This window comes from Delphinus delphis, chromosome 3 (genome assembly GCF_949987515.2).
Source record: "Delphinus delphis chromosome 3, mDelDel1.2, whole genome shotgun sequence".
NCBI lineage: Eukaryota > Metazoa > Chordata > Mammalia > Artiodactyla > Delphinidae > Delphinus > Delphinus delphis.
This window is the reverse complement of record NC_082685.1, coordinates 31,683,287-31,699,222: the sequence shown is the minus strand read 5'-3', so window position 1 is coordinate 31,699,222 and position 15,936 is coordinate 31,683,287. Positions and strand designations below refer to the sequence as shown.

The window sequence follows — 15,936 nt, the reverse complement described above, 5'->3', positions numbered from 1 at the left end:
CATAACATGATCCAACTATATGCTGTCTATAAGAAATGTGCTTTAGATCAAAGACAAATAGAATTTCCTCAAAAAATTAATAATAGAACTACCATATTATCCAGCAGTTCCACTTCTGGGAATATATATTTAAAAATGGAAATACTAATTTTAAAAGATATTTATACTCCCATGTTCATAGCAGCATAATTTACAATAGCCAAGACAATGGATGAATGGGTAAAGTTGTGATATATACATATTCATATATTCATATATATGAATATTTATTATTCAGCTATTAAAAAAATAAGGAAATCCTACCATTTGAAACAACATGCATGGACCTTAAAGACATTATGCTAAGTAAAATAAGTCACACAGAGGAAAAACAAATACTGTATGATCTCACTTATATGTGGAATCTAAAAAACAAACTCACAGAAAAAGAGTTTGGATTTGTGGTTACTAGAGGTAGGGGGTTGGGGGAAGGGGAATCAGAGGATGGTGGTCAAAAGGTACAAACTTCCAGCTGTAAAATAAATAAGTACTAACACTGTAATGTACAACATGATGACTATAGTGAACACTGTTCTGTGATATACAGGAAAATTATTAAGAGAGAAGATTCTAAGAGTTCTCATCACGAGGAGATTTTTTTCTTTCATTTTTATCTATATGAGATGATAGATGTTAACTAAAGCTATTGTGGTAATAATTTCACAATATGCATAAATCAAACCATCATGCTGCATAACTTAAACTGATACAGTGATGTATGTCAATTATTTCTCAATAAAGCTTAAGAAAAAGACACAAGTAGGTTGATAATAAAAGGATAGTAAAAGATACACCAGAAGAAACCAAGAGAGGGCTGGATATAGTAATATCAAACAAGATAGCTTTTAAGACAAAATTTGTTGCTAGAGAAAAATGAGCACATTTATAATGAAAAAGGATCAATCCAGCCAGAAGATAAAACATGAATATATATGTACCTGACAACAGAGACCCTAAATACATAAAACAGGAGTATGAAGAGTTGAAGGGTGGAATAGATAATTCAACAGTAATCATTTGAAACTTGAAAAACTCCACATTTAATAATAGATAGAACAATTAGACAGAATATCAACAAAGACATAAAATACTTAAATAGCACTATAAACCAACTAGACCTAACAGATACCTAGAATACTTTTCCCAGCTACAATATTATACGTTTTCTTCTCAAGGACACATGGCATATTCTCAAGGACAGACTGTATGCTGGGCCATAATACAAGTTTTGGTAAATTCAAAAAGGATTCAAATCACTCAAAGTATATTCCCTTACCACAGTGAAATGAAATTAGAAGTCATAACGGAAGAAAACTTGGGAAATGGGCAAATATGTAGAAATTAATGCATTTCTAAATAAACAATGTGTCAAGGGAAAAAATAACTAGGAGAATTAGAAAATATATTGGGATGAGTGAAAACAAAAGCTTCAGTATCTGAACCACTTGTGCATCTGTTTTTATTGTCTATATTCTTCTTTTAATTATCAAACGTATTTTCTTCCTGCTTTGAATGCCTGTTAATTATATACCAGAGCTTCTGAGTAGTGAAAAAGGAGAGTATTCTGGTGATTTCATCTAGTTCCATAGAGTTTTCTTTTTAATCTGTTAAGTAGAAGAGAGAATGATGACCTCAATTCAATCAGGAATTAAGCTGGTTGGGGCCAGGTTGCAGTTTTAGTAAGACTCACTTTATCTCAGTTTTACTTTTGATTAGGAATTAGACCTATTGAGCTTTTATTTGAGAGCCTGGTTGGTATATGTCTTTTCAGCCATGAAATCCTGTGGAAAATTCCTTTCTTACTTCAGAAATTCCTAGCCCATCTTTCTATGGTTATATAAAACAGAACTTTAAAATCGAATAAATATCTTAAGGGAAAGACTATATACTTGAGGTAGACCCTTTCTCTCTAGCAGATTTGTTTTATAAACACTATGAGGAAGAAGGAGATTTTATTTTGCCTTTTAGATTTCTTTATTGTGTACCTGTTTCCTCAGACTCCTGCACAGCCCTAACTCAGCAAATGCCCCTTAGAGGAATCTGGCCATACTTTTAAGACCACTGGAATCTTTAAATTTTTTTGTTCCATCACGTGTACCTGTTAGAAATTTTGTGGGTTTCCTTTCTCCCCCTACAAAGGCCCTCTGGCTGTGATTGTTCTGATCTTCCACCGATGTCCATAATTAGCAAATGTCCCCTTGAAGAAAATTGTTTCTTCTCTTAAGGATTATAGTTCATCTAGTCCTCTTTGCTTCCACACATCTCTGAGGTTTTTAACAATATGATTTTTAAAATTTTATCTAGATCTTCTCTAGTTGTTTCAGCAGAAGTCTTCCATAACCTATTGGAAAGTGAAAGTTGCATTTCCTGTGTTTTAGGAGCAATTGCTTTCCCTCTTAAACAAGTGTTTCAGAAGTGAAAACACTTATTTTAAGACTGGTAAGGAAGACCTTACTAAGAAAGTGACCTTTAGCAGAGTTGAAAAAAATGAGGGAATGAACTGGGCTGCTACCTGAGAAAGGAAACTTGCAGATAGAAGGATCAGCAAGTGTGGATTTCTGGTGTGGGAGTGGTCCTAGAATTGTAGGAATAGCCAGAGGAGAGTGTGGCTTGAGCAGAGTGATTAAAGGGCAAAATATTAAGGTATGTATGGTCAGACATGATAGTAATGATAATAAAGTTAGTATTGGATAACACAGTCTCATAGATCTCAGGAATGCCAGAGTCCCAAGACTTTCTGAAATAAACCTAATCTAACCTGACCATTTTACAGCACTGTAATATAGGAACAGAGAGGAAAAAACTGTCATACAGTTTTGTTTTTTCAAGTTTTCTTTACCTAAGATGTTTCGGATATGACTAACTCCACTTCTGCTTAGAATCCCCACACAAAATCACCTATCCTCTTTAGTTTAGTAAGGAACCTCCTTTGACTATTCAGAAACAAATTTATCTGACCATCTAGCTACAAAATATATTTGCTTTGTGTACTTTATTTTAATTTTTAGTACAATGGCCATTTTCAGCAAGAGCAAAACCATATAATGTGCACAGTCTAATGAGCACTGATAAATATTACATTCCCTTGCAGTGAACAAAATCTTGCCCCCTGCTGTTTCCTTAATAGCTTACATTAACAGGCCATGATTGCTGGAGTTTCATTGCTCTTCATCAAAGAAATGGCTGTGATCGTCTTTTTCCCACACTCTGCATCCATTCATCACAGAGACTCTGAGCTGTAAATATAAACCATTTCTATTACTAATGGCATAGTCTGTCTCATATTAACTGTCTTCCAATTTAACAATGCATCTCAAAGTCTTTTTTTACTGAGATCATTTGTTATCCTATTATGTACTATGCCAGTCTCTACAGTATACTGTTTACATGCTTTAATTCTTTATTTAATTTTCACAACCAATCTACAGGTTACCCATTGTCATACTAATTTTGCAAATGAAAAATGTAAGGTCTTAGAGACTTTGTTTGCTAGAAAGTGGCAGGGCAAAGATTTTAATCTAATTCTTTCTCCAAACCCGCACTCTTTCCAGTCCTCCATATTGCCTTCTTTTTGTTCAATTCTCAAGACTTTCTTCTCTTTGGGGGGAATTCTTTTGAATAGGAAAAGTCAATTATAAAGTATACCATTCACCCACATCCTGTAATTTTGAGTCATATTATTACTTTACGGAAAATGTTTGTGGAATTCTAGTTTGGGCCACTAGACCCAAGAGGCTAAGGGGAAAGGGGGGATCATATTCAAAAAGGGATTGATATTGATGTTGGTGCAAAAAACTAAAATAATGACTACACTATGTCAATCAAACTTTTCTTCAAAATTTTATTATGAAAAATTTTAATTATACAAAAATGTTAAAGAATAGGATAATAAACATCCATATACCTACCAGCTAGACTAAACAGTTGTCATATTAATTTTATGTATTGATCTAGCTATGATTTGTGTACCGTATGCTTTTTCTTCTGAACCACTGAAATTGTCACAGTTATAATAGAACTTCACTCTTACATATTCCATCATGTTTCTCTTAAAAGTTCATTTTTCTATACAAGTGCAATGGCATTATTATACCAAAAATAGTAATATCACTTAAAATAACTAATATTATCTAAAATCTAGTCCACATCAAAGTTCCAAAATGTCCCTAAGAATTATTTTTGTTTGCTCTGCTAAACCAAGATATAAACAAGTTTTGCTCCTTTATGTAACATCTCATTAGGCTCTTCTAATCTCTGCAGTCTATCTCCCCACCCACCCTTTTTTGTTGTTGTTTCCCATGAAACTGACTTTAAAAAATATATATACCAGAAAAGTTTCCTTTTAAAATACCCTGCATTTGAGATATTCCTAATTGTCTACTATACAATTGAGCCTGTGCCTTGTCTCCTGTATTTCCCATAGCCTGAAAGTTAAATCTAAAGATTGAATAGATTCAGGCTAACATCCTTTTGGTGTGATGCTATTTACTTCATATTGCATCTCATTGGGCTGCAAACAATGTCAGGTTTTCTCACAGTTTGACAATAAAGGTGATTACTTGGTTCAGGGGGCAACTATCAGAACTCTTCAGGTATTTTTTTTCCCCTTAGAAGTAAGCTTTATGGTTAATAGTTGGCAACAACTAGTGCTTTCAACATTTATTAATCCTTTCTTGAAACAAAAATTTTACTGGGAGTTGCAAAAAGTGACTTTCTAATTCCAACTTCTGTAATTTAAAGAAGGATGAACTACCATATCTCTTCAAAAGACAGAAGGTAAATGCCTCATTCTTACCCTTTAATTACCAATTTTTTTAGTAAGTTTGTAACAGTACCTCCAATGGTGGCAAATAAATTCATCTCCATTTTTTCCCTGTTTCCCCTCCCGCATCTTTACCACTGTGAACTAAAGGGTTTTTATTTATTACACGTTACAGTTTCTTTTTTCTTTTGTTTTTTAATTGAAGTATAGTTGATATACAATATTATAGTAGTTTCAGGTGGACAGCATAGTGATCCAACAAACGAATACATTATGAAATGATCACAAGTCCAGTAACCATCTGTCACCATACAAAATGATTACAGTATTATTGACTATATTCCTTATGCTATATATTACATCCCATTACATATTTATTTTGTAACTGGAAGTCTGTGCTTCTTAATTCCCTTCACCTTCCTCCCCTCTGGCATCCACCAGTTTGCTCTCTATATCTATAATTCTGTTTCTGTTTTGTTTCTTTTTTTTTTTCTTTTTTTTTGTGGTACGTGGGCCTCTCACCGCTGTGGCCTCTCCCATCGCAGAGCACAGGCTCCGGACGCACAGGCTCAGCGGCCATGGCTCGCGGGCCCAGCCACTCCACGGCATGCGGGATCCTCCCGGACCGGGGCACGAACCCGCGTCCCCTGCATCGGCAGGCAGACTCTCAACCACTGCGCCACCAGGGAAGCCCCTGTTTTGTTTCTTTGTTTTTTAGATTCCATGTATAAGTGAGATCACATAGTATTTGTCTTTCTCTCTCTGACTTATTTCACTTAGCACAATACTAGATCCATCCATGTTGTTACAAATGACAAAATTTCATTCATTTTATGGCTGAGTAATATTACTTTACACACACACACACCACATCTTCTTTATTCATTCATATATCAGTGGACATTAAGGTTGTTTCCATATGTTGGCTATGATAATTAATGCTTCAGTGAACATAGGGGGTACATATATCTTTTCAAATTAGTGTTTTTGGTTTCTTTGGGTAAGTATACAGAAGTGGAATTGCTGGATTATATGGTAGTGCTATTTTTAAATTTTTGTGCAGACTCCATAATGTTTTCCACAGTGACTGCACAAATTTACATTCCTACCAACAGTGTACAAAGGTTCCCTTTTCTCCACATCCTCATTAACACTTGTTATTTCTTATATTTTTAATGATAGCCATAGTAACAGGTGTGAGATGATAGCTCATTGTGGTTTTGATTTATATTTTCTTGTTGATTGGTGATGTTGAGAATCTTTTCATGTGTCTGTTAGCCATCCATATGTAATCTTTGGAGAAATGTCTATTCAGGTCCTCTGCCCTTTTTAAAGTCTGATCATTTTTTGTTTTTATTTTTTTATATTGAGTTGTGTGATTTTTTTGGGTGTAATTTGGATATTAACCCCTTATCATATATGTCATTTGCAAATATTTTCACCCATTCAATAGGTTGCCTTTTTGTTTTGTTGATGGTTTCGTTTACTGCGTAGAAGGTTTCAATTTGATGTCATCCCATTTTTTATTTTTTTCTTTTGTTGCCCTTACCTGAGGTGACAGATTCAAAACAAAATTTTGCTGAGATTGATGTCAGAGTACATACTGCCTATGTTTTCTTCTAGGAGTTTAATGGTTTTAGATCTTGCATTTAAGTCTTTAATCCATTTTGAGTTTATTTTTATATATGGTGTAAGAAAATGGTTCAGTTTCATTCTCCTGCATGTAGCTGTTCAGTTTTCCCAACACCATTTATTAAAGAGGCTGTCTTTGCCTATTGTATATTCTTTCCTCCTTCGTCATAGATTGTTTAACCATATAAGTGTGGGCTTATTTCTGGGCTCTTTATTCTGTTCCATTGATCTATGTATATGTTTTTATGCCAGTACCATACTGTTTTGATTATTATAGCTTTGTAGTATAGTTTGAAATCAGGGAGTGTGATATGTCCAGCTTTGTTCTTCTTTCTCAAGATTTGGCTATTTGAGGTCTTTTGTGGGTCCATTCAAATTTTAGGATTATTTGTTCTTGTTCTGTGAAAAATGCCATTCATATTTTGATAGGGATTGCATTGAATACGTAGATTGCTTTGGGTGGTATGGATATTTTTTTTTTTTTCTTTTTTGCGGTACGCGGGCCTCTCACCACTGCGGCCTCTCCCGTTGCAGAGCACAGGCTCCGGATATGCAGGCCCAGCGGCCATGGCTCATGGGCACAGCTGCTCTGCGGCATGCGGGATCCTCCCGGACCGGGGCACAAACCCATGTCCCCTGCATCAGCAGGCAGATTCTCAACCACTGCGCCACCAGGGAAGCCCCAGTATGGATATTTTAACAGTATTAATTCTTCCAAACCATGAACATGGAATATCTTTCCATTTCTTTGAAATCTGAAAATCTTTCGTCAATATTTTATAGTTTCAGAGCACAGATCTTTCACCTCCTTGGTTAAATTTATCCCTAGATATTTTATTCTTTTTGATGAAATTGTAAATGACATTGTTTTGTTAATTTCTCTTTCTGATAGATTGTTATTAGTGTATAGAAATGATACAGATTTCTGTGTATTAATTTTGTATCCTGACATTTTATTGAATTCACTCATTAGAGCTAATAGATTTTGGTGGAGTCTATAGGGTTTTCTGTGTATTTTATCATGTCATCTAGAAACAGTGACAGTTATATTTCCTCCTTTCCAATTCAGATGTCTTTTAATGTTACTTGCCTTACTGCTGTGACCAAGACTTATAATACTGTGTTGAATAAAATTGTTGAAAGTGTCACTTTGTCTTGTTCCTGATCCTAGAAAAAATGCTTTCAACTTTTTACCATTGAGTATGATGTTGGCTGTGGATTTCCCATATATGGTGAGGTACGTTCCCTCTATGCCCAGTTTGTTGACAGATTTTATCATAAGTGGATATTAAATTTTGTCAAAAACTATTTTCTGCTTCTGTTGAGATGATCATATGGTGTTTATCCTTCATTTTGTTAATGTGGTGTATCACATTGATTGATTCATGGATATTGAACCATCATTGCATCCCTGGGATAAATCCCACTGGATCTTGGTGTATAATCCTTTTAATGCATTGTTGAATTCAGTTTGCTCATATTTTGTAGAAGATTTTTGCATCTATGTTCATCAGTGGTATCATCCTGTACTTTTCTATTGTGGTGTCTTTGACTCGTTTCCATTTCAGGGTGATGCTGGCCTTGCAAAATGAGTTTGGAAGTATTCCTCCCTCTTCAATTTTTTGGAACAGTTTGAGAAGAGTAAGTGTTAACTCTTCTCTGAATGTTTGGTGTAATTCATTTGTGCAAATGTCTGGTCCTGGACTTTTTTTTGATGGGAGTTTTTATATTACTGATTCACTTTCATTACTAATAATTGGTCTGTTCATATTTTCTATTTCTTCCTGATTCAGTTTTGGGACATTGTATATTTCTAAGAATTTATCCATTTCTTCTAGGTTGTCCATTTTATTGGCATATAATTGTAGTAATCTCTTTTGATCCTTTGTATTTCTGTCTTATCATCTTGAACTTCTCAATTTCTGATTTTATCCACGTCCTCTCTCTTTTTGTCTGCCTAAAAGTTTATCAATTTTGTTTATCTTTTCAAAGAACCAGCTCTTAGTTTCATTGATTTTTTTCTTTTATTTTTTAGTCTCTATTTAATTTATTTGTTCTCTGATCTTTATTGCTTCTTTCTTTCTACTAACTTTGGGTTTTCTTTGTCCTTCTTTTTCTAGTTCCTTTAGGTATAAGGTTGTATATTTAAGATTTTTCTTGTTTCCTGAGGAAGGCTTTTATTGCTATTAATGTCCTTCATAGACCTGTCCTTGCTGGTCCCACAGGTTTTTAATTGTTTTGTTTTCATTTTCATTTGTCTCCAGGTATATTTTGATTTCCCCTTTGATTTCTTCAGTGAACAATTGGTTTTTGTGGCATGTTGTTTAGATTTCATGTGTTTGTATGTTTTTTTCAGGGTTTTTTTGTTGTTGTTGATTTCTTGTCTCACACTGTTGTAGACAAAAAAGATGGTTGATAAATTTCAGTCTTTTAAATTTATTTAGACTTGTGTTGTGGCCTAGCATGTGATCTATCCTGGAGAATGTTTCATATGCACTTGAAAATAATGGCTACCCTGCTCTTTTGGAGTGAAATCCCCTGTGCATATCTGTTAGGTACATCTGATCTAATGTGTCATTTAAGGCGAGTGTTTCCTTTTTTATTTTGTCTGGATGATCTGTCCATTGACGTAAGTAGGGTGTTAAATTCCCCTACTATTATTGTATTACAGTCAATTTCTCCCTATATGTTTGTTAATATTTGCTTTATATAGTTAGGCATACCTATGTTGGGTGTTTGGTGTACGCATACTTACAATTGTTATGTTTTCTTGTTAAATTGGTCACTTTATCAATGTAAAGTCCCTCTTTGTCTCTTGTTACAGTCTTTGTATTAACATCTATATAGTTTGATATAAGTATTGCTACCCCAGATTTCTTTCATTTCCATTTTCATGGAATACCTTTTTCTATCACCTCACTTTCAGTCTGTGTATGTCTTTCAATCTGAAGTGAGTCTCTTGTAGGCAGCATATAGATGTTTCTTGTTTTTTATCCATTCATCTACCATATATCTTGATTGGAGCATTTAGTTCATTTACATTTAAAATAAATGTTGATTGGTAGGTACTTACTGTCATTTTGCTAATTGTTTTTGTAGCTCTTTTATGTTCCTTTTACTTTTGCTCTCTTCCCTTGTGATATGATGACTGTTTTTTAGTGTTAAGTTTGGATTCCTTTCTTTTTTGTGTGTGCATCTAATGCAGGTTTTTTATTTGTGATTACCATGTTTTATACACACACACATGATTATTTTAAGCTGATGATCTCTTAAGTCTGACCACCTGCTAACCAGACTACATTTTTGCTTTCCCCACTCCATGTTTAATGTCTTTGTGTCTTATTTTACATCCATTTTGTTTTGTGTATCCCTTAATTACTTATTATGGCTATAGTTGATTTTTACTACTTTTGTCTTAACATTCCTACTAGCTTTATAAGTAGTTGATCCATTACCGTTACTGTATGTTTGCCTTTACCAGGGAAATTTTGCTTTCATAATTTTCATGTATTTAGTTGTGGCCTTTTCTTTTCTGCTTAGTCTCTTAAACATTTCTTGTAATGCTGGCTTAGTGGTGCTTAATTCTTTTAGCTTTTGCTCATCTGTAAAATTTTTTTACTCTCCTTGAAATCTGATCAATAGCCTGTTGGGTAGAGTTGGTTGTAAGTTTTTACTTTCATCACTTTGAATATATTGTGCCACTTCCTTCTGGCCTGTGAAGCTTCTGCTGGCAAGTCAGCTGATAGTATTATGGGTGTTCCTTTGTATATAACTAGTTGCTTTTGTGGCTTTTTAGATTCTCTCTTAATGTTTAATCTTTGCCACTTTAATTATAATGTACTTTGGTATGAACCTTTTTAAGATCCTGTTGTTTGGGACTCTCTGTGCCTCCTGGACCTGGATTCTTATTTCCTTCCCTAGGTTAGGGAAGTTTTTGGCTATTCTTTCTTCAGATAAGTTTTCTGCCCCTTTCTTTTTCTCTTCTTCTTCTGAGACCCCTACAGTGTGAATGTTATTACACTTGATGTTGTATCAGAGGTCTCTTAAACTATCCTAATTTAATTTTTTTCTTGTTTTTGTTCAGCTTGGGTTTTTCCACTACTCTGTATCCCAGTTCACTGATCCATTCCTCTGTGCCATCTAATCTACTGTTGATTCCATCTAGTGTATTTTTTATTTCAGTTACTTTACTGTTCAGCTCTGGTTGGTTATTTACATATTTTCTAACTCTGTTGAAATTCTCACTGTGTTCTTTCATTTTTCTCCTGAGTTTCATGGACATCTTTATCATTACCTTGAAATCTTTATCAGGTTAGATTACTTATCTCTGCCTTGCTTATCTTCTGAAGTTTTGTCTTGTTTCTTTATTTGGAGCATATTTCTCTAATTTTGCACATTTTCTGTGTTTTTTTCTATGTGTTATATAGGTTTGTTAAGTAGTCTGATCTTGGAGAAATAGCCTTACATGCAGACATCCTGTGGCATTCAGCAGCATGCTCCCCTCTCGTCACCAGAGCTATGTGCTATAGGCGTGCCACCTGTGTGGGCCACATGCAGCCTTCTATTGTGGCAGGCCCTACTACAGTGGGTACACCGGAAGGCAGGGCTGGCCTTGTGGCCCAGTTAGCTGCTAGGCCATGTCTCATGGCTGTGGGCCTGCTGGAGAGCGAGGTTGGCTTCCTGTGTGGATGGCTGTATGATTTGGGGGTGCACAGGGCTGGTGTCAGCCTGCTGGTAGGTGGCGCTTCATGACTGCATGGCTGCCTCTGTGGCCTGGGGCTACTTGGAGTTGGTGCAAGCTTGCTCGAGAGCAGGGCCATTACTTCATGCAGCTAGATGTACAGCCTGGGTAGGCTTGGGGCTGGTGGGCAGGGTCAGGTTCCTGTATCTAATAGCTAGAGGGAGATTCCAAAAAGACACAGTACTGGTGTTATTGCAATACAACAAGCTCCCCAAAATGCCTGCTGCCAGCATCTCCATCCCTAGGAAAAGTCTCAGTTACTTCCTGCCCCTTTGAGAGGTTCTCCAAGATCAGCAAGTGGTTCCAACCCAGGCTCCTTTCAAACTCCTACCTCTGTTCTAGGACTCAGAGCATGTAAGATTTTGCATGTGCCCTTTAAGAGTGGAGATTCTGTTTCCTATAGCCCTCTGGCTCTCCTGAACATAAGCCCTGCTGGTTTTCAAAGCCAGACATTCTGGGGGCTCATTTTCCCTGTGCAGAGCCCCAGACTGGGACACCCAATGTGGAGCTGTGACCCCCTTTTTCCTTCAGGAGGGACTTTATGATTGTGATATTTCTCCCATCTGTGCATTGCTGACCTAGAGGTGTGTGTCCTGACTGTTCCACATCTCCATCCCTTCTACCTGTCTTGTTGTGGTTCCTTCTTTATGTCTTTAGTGTGGAAAATCTTTTCTGCTAGTCTTCAGATTGTTCTCATAGTTGCTCTCTAAGTATTTATAATTTTGGTGTGTCCATGGGAAGATATGAGTTGAGGGTCTCCCTAGTCTGCCATCTTGGCAAACTCTGATGTTCATAATTTTGATATATCTGGTATGGTCGTTTTCTGTCTAAAGAAGTCCTTTTAACATTTTTAAGGCCAGTTTAGTGGCAACAGCTCCTTTAACTTTTACTTTTTTGGGAAATTCTTTTTCTCTCCTTCTCTTTGAATGATAAACTTGATGTATAGAGTGTTCTTGCTTGTGTTTTTCTTTCAGTACTTTGAATGTGTTGTGCCACTCCCTTTGGGCCTACAAAGTTTCTGCTGAAAAGGCAGCTGATAGTCTTATGGGGGCTCCCCTATACCTAACTAGTTGTTTCCCTGTCACTGCTTTTAAAATTCTCTCTTTATCTTTAACTTTTGACATTTTAATTTTAATGTGTCTTAGTGTGGATCTATTTGAGTTCATCTTGTTTGGGATTCTCTGTGGTCCTGGACTTGAATGTCTATATCCTTTGCCAGGTTAGGAAAGTTTTCAGCTATTATTTCTTCAAATAGTTTTTCTGTCCTGTTCTCTCTCTCTTCTCCTTCTGGGACTCCTATAGTGTGAATGTTAGTATGCTTTATGTTGTCCCGGAAGTCCCCTAAACCATCCTTAGTTTTTGTTTCTATTTTTCTTTTTGCTGTTCTGATTGTGTGATTCCACTAGCCAGTCTTCCAGAACACCAGTTCTTTCTTCTGCATTGTCTAATCTTGTGTTGGTTTCCCCTAGTGTATTTTTCATTTCTGTTATTGTATTCTTCATCTCTGATTGATTCTTTTTTATATTCCCTATATAATTGTTGAAATTTTCACTGTGCTCCTCCATACTTCTGAGTTCAGTATATATCTTTATGACCATTATTTTGATCTCCTTATCTGCAAGGTTGTTTATTTCCATTTTGTTTAGTTCTTTTTCTGACATTTTGTCTTCTTTTTTGTTTTGGAACATATTTCTTTGTCTCCTCATTTTATCTATCCCCATGTGCTTGTTTCTATTATTATGTAGATCAACTATGCCTCCTGGTCTTGAAGGAGTGATTTTGTGTGGAAGGTGACCTATTGGGCTCACTAGCATGGTCCTCCAATCACCAGAGTCAGATGCTCTAGGAGTGTCCTCTGTGTGCCCTCCTGTTGTGGTTGGGCCATGCTTGCTCCAGATGTACTAGTGTGTGGGGCTGGCCCCTATGGCAGGAGCCACTTTAGGGGTATGCCAGTGCTGGCCAAGGGTGTTCACTGTGTCTGGAAATGTGGGGAGTCACTTTGGAAGGGTTCTGGTACCATCTGAGGGCACTCACCAGAACTGGCAGGGTGGGAGGCTGTTTTGGAGGAGCTCCATTGCTGGCTATAGGGCTATTTTTGAGATGCACTGACTCTGTTGGGTCTGCAGCTAACTCTGGTCAGGATGAGTGGTGCTATTAGCCATTAGGTTGGGTGGAGAGAGTCAGAAATGGTGCTTGCCAGCAGCGGAATGGCTAGGTAGAAGGTGAACCACAAAAAACAAACAAGCAAACAAAACAAAACAAAAAAACTGTTGCCCACCAGTTCCTCTGTACCCAGAGAAATTTCCGACAGATCCCTACCCCTCAACTACATGCTCTAAAATTAGTCAGTAAGTTTCCTTCATATATGACCCAGGTGCTTTTCAGACTGCTGCCTTTGTGCTAGGACTCAGAGTGAGGGCATTTTTGTGCATGTCCTTAAGAGCAGAGACTCAGTCTATAGCAATCTGGCTTTCTAAGACATAAACCCTCCTAGTTTTCAAAGCCAGAGGTTACAGGGGCTCATCTTCTTGGTTCAGGTTCCCCAGACTGGGGAGCCCGTTCTGGGGTTTGGAGCCTTGGTCCTAAGGAGAAGACTCTGAGGCTACGATATTCCTCCTACCTATGAGTCGCAGAGCTGGGACTGTGGGTAACTTCCAGACTGCATCTATACCCCTCCTACCCATCTCAATGTGGCTTTTCCTTTCTATGTTTACTTGTGGAAAATCTTTTCTGCTAGTCTTCAGGTTGTTCTCAGAAATTGTTTCTCTATATGTAGTTATAATTGTAGTGTGTCTGTAGGAGGAGACAAGACCAGGATCTTTCTTACTCCACCATCTTGCCCTACCCTCTGTCATAGTCAGCTTCTGAAATTCACTTTCCCTAAGTCACAATTGGAATAAAACATTTCTCCAAGAAGACTTAGTTCCTCTTAACTTATGTGTGGTATGTGGAAAGCAAGATCTGGGCACTAGGTGTACTCACTGATACTGAGTTGTCATTGCTCTGGGCTTTCTCAGTTAATAGGAGGAGAAATGAAATCTGTTGCCACCTCTAAGCTTATCTTTATCTATGTATAGATCATTTGATGAGAAAAAAGTTTTTAATTTTGATAAGATCTAATTTAAGGTTTTGTTTTCTCTGTCCTGTCTAAAAAATTTTATTACTCTCAAGTCATGCTGATATTCTCCAGTATATTCTCCAATAGATTTATAATTTTAGCTCTTATGTTTAAGTCTATAAATCCATCTCTAATTAATTCATTTTGTATATGGAGTGAAGTGGAGGTTGAGGTTTATTTTTTTACAGATGCAATTGTTCTAGAACAATTTCTTATAAAGATTTTTTTATTGTCGTTCTCCTCCATTGGATTGCTTTGGCATTTTTGTCAAAAAATCATATGACAGGGAGGTTCTGTTTTTGAACTCTTCATTTTATGTCATTGATATATTTGTCAAAATTTATTCCAGTTTCACATTGTCTTAATTACTATAGCATTATAAGAAGTCTTGAAATCAAGTACTGTAAATCCTCAAACTTTGTTATTTTAAAGATTACTTTGGATGGTTTAGTTTCTTTGCATTTGCATATAAATTTTAGAGTAAGATTGTCGATTTCTAAAATAAAAATAAAATAAAATAAAGCCTGAGGGATTTTAGTTAGAGTTGCATCAAATCTATACATCAGGGCTTCCCTGGTGGCACAGTGGTTGAGAGTCCGCCTGCTGATGGAGGGGATGCGGGTTCGTGTTCCGGTCTGGGAGGATCCCACATGCCGCGGAGCGGCTGGGCCTGTGAGCCATGGCCGCTGAGCCTGCGCATCCGGAGCCTGTGCTCCGCGACGGGAGAGGCCACAACAGTGAGAGGCCTGCGTACCGCAAAAAAAAAAAAAAAAAAAAAAAAAAAAAAAAAAAAAAAAAATCTATACATCATTTTGGGGATATATGACATCGTAACAATATTGAGTTATCTAATCCATGAAAGAGCTATATGTATTTATTTAAATCTTCTTTAACAACTCTCAGGAATGCTTTGTAGTTTCTATTGTAGAGATCTTGCATGCCTTTCATGAAATTTCTTTCTTATTCTTTTATTTATTTATTGGCTTTTGTGACTAACACCTTTTTAAAATTTAATTTTCCAAACTTTTGCTACTTCTATATAAAAATACATTTCATCTTGTACACTAAACTTGTATCCTGCAATCTTGCTAAATTTAGGTGGTAGCTAGTTTTCCTAGTTATTTTGTAGATCACTTAGGATTCTTAAACAGTGCAGTCTTAGACAAATAATGACACCTTTATTTCTTCCTTTCCAAACTGATGCCTTTTTTTTTTCTTTATCTTGTTCTAATTTATTGTCTGTCACTTCCAACAATGATGAATCAAAATAATTAAGGTGGGGATTCTGTTTCTAATTTTAGGAGAAAACTGTATGACATTATAAGGACTTGGGTGTCTACCTTTATGAGACGTATTACAGGGTAAGTTTTTTTAATGCCTTTTTTGTCAGGATTTGGTATTTGGATAATACTAGCTCATGAATGAAATGTCTTGCACAGTGTAAGGTTGGTGTCATTTCTTCTTTAAATATTTGAAAGAATTCACCAGTTAAACCAAAAGGACCTGACATTTTTCTTTTGTGATTTTTTTGTTAGTTGTACTTTTGGAGGAATTTTTACCTAATATTTGTTGTCAAATTTATTGGTATAAAATCCCTTATTACTTCCTTAGGAAGTAAGGATTTGTAATAAGAATATTCTTTTC

At 36.2% G+C, this 15,936-nt stretch overlaps 1 long non-coding RNA gene across 1 annotated transcript in view; it reads left to right on the top strand.

Annotated features, from left to right (window-relative positions):
* LOC132421964 (uncharacterized) overlaps positions 1-15,653 on the top strand; it is a 208,045-nt gene extending 192,392 nt beyond the window's left edge. Inside the window, exon 3 of the long non-coding RNA XR_009518795.1 lies at positions 15,594-15,653. This is a non-coding gene — a long non-coding RNA (uncharacterized lncRNA). The remainder of the gene's footprint in view (positions 1-15,593) is intronic.
* The last annotated feature ends 283 nt before the right edge of the window (positions 15,654-15,936 follow it).